Source organism: Silene latifolia, chromosome 11, assembly GCF_048544455.1.
Source record: "Silene latifolia isolate original U9 population chromosome 11, ASM4854445v1, whole genome shotgun sequence".
Classification (NCBI taxonomy): domain Eukaryota; kingdom Viridiplantae; phylum Streptophyta; class Magnoliopsida; order Caryophyllales; family Caryophyllaceae; genus Silene; species Silene latifolia.
In genome coordinates, this window is record NC_133536.1 from 110689551 (window position 1) to 110691098 (window position 1548).

The 1548-nt window shown below is 40.6% G+C and overlaps 1 non-coding gene across 1 annotated transcript; it reads right to left on the bottom strand.

The window, feature by feature from the left end:
* Positions 1–914: 914 nt before the first annotated feature.
* On the bottom strand, positions 915–1021 carry LOC141615437 (small nucleolar RNA R71). Its single transcript, XR_012529858.1, has one exon. It is a non-coding gene; the product is annotated as a small nucleolar RNA R71 (small nucleolar RNA).
* Positions 1022–1548: the final 527 nt, after the last annotated feature.

The window sequence follows — 1548 nt, forward strand, 5'->3', positions numbered from 1 at the left end:
TTCTACATCAACCCAATTTGTGACACCCCCTAGACACTACTAGTTACAATAGAATTCTCATTTCAATACCCGTCCCTTGGGATCCGACCTTTACTTGCCTCTTTACTAATTGTAGAGTTGTTTGTGAAGTATAAATTGTGTTTTGTATCGACCATTGACCAACGACCACATATACTTAATTGTGAACACGGAATGGCCTCGATCAAAAATGGCGCCGTTGCCGGGGACGGTGTTTAATTGATTTAAGATTTCTTTTATTGTTATTAGTTGTGTCTTTTTCACCTTGGGGAAGTAAAAACTCCTCAAGGCTTGTTCTAATTGTTTTCGAGTTGTTTGATATTTTGCATGTCTAGAAGGTTACAAAGAGATTTGTTACCTTTTGACCGTGAAATCGAAAGAACCTTGACGAATAATAGGAGACTTGTTAGGAGGAATTTTGGAGGTGTTGGTGAAGTTGTTCAACCCACTAGTGAGTTTGTCAATCCTTTCGCAATAGAAGGAGAAGAGAACCCATTAAACAATACCACACAAAATCCACCTACAATGCCTAAATTCTCGTCACACTCTATACCCACCGAGGAGAATCTACCAAATGGTACTCCTACACCGCAACATCTCACCGGTAATTTTATTGCCAAGTCCGCCTTCATCCAACTAGTTGAGAGGAGCCAATTCGGGGGATGCCTAGTGAGGACCCTCATTCTCATATGGAAACCTTTTGCGATTATTGTGATGCTATCTCTCAAACGGGCGTGACTCAAGACCAAATAAGATGGGTCTTATTTCCTTTTTCGTTAATCGGCACCGCAAAGCAATGGTTGAAGGGCCTTGATAAGGCCACCCTTGGAATAGATTCTTGGAAGAAGTTAGCTCTAGCTTTCTACAAAAAATTCTACCCACCGGAAAAGACTAACATGCTAAGAGCTCAAATTACGGGTTTTAAGCAAAGGGATGAATAATCTTTGTATGAAGCTTGGGAGCGGTTCAAAGGTATTTGTCGCTCATGTCCTCACCATGGACTTAGCGAATGGTTTTTAGTGCAACAATTTTGGAATGGTTTATATGAAGATTCTAGGAACATTCTCAATATGGGATCAAATGGAATGTTCACCGAAGTTGATGACAATCAAACATGGAACAAGATTGAGGAAATGGCGGTCCATAATTCACAATATAGTAGGCCTCGCAAGGCTACTAGAGGAGGAAAGCATGAAGTGGACTCCGTTACTCAATTGGGTGCTCAACTTAGTGCTCACATTGACACAATCAACTTGAAGTTTGAACAAGCTATGGCTAGACTTGAGGAAAACTCAAAAACATCAAAGCATCATGTCAATGCCATGACGGCATCCTCATCAATCCCAAGTGGGATATGTGAGAATTGTGGAACTTTGGGTCATGACCCAAGTGAGTGTAGGGGAACAACCGAACAAGTTAATGCTTTCCAAGCTTACAAAAGTGGTACCCCTTATTCAAATTTTTACAATGAAAACACCAAGTTCCATCCAAATCTCTCATACAAAAGCCAAAATGTTCAAAACCCTCAAA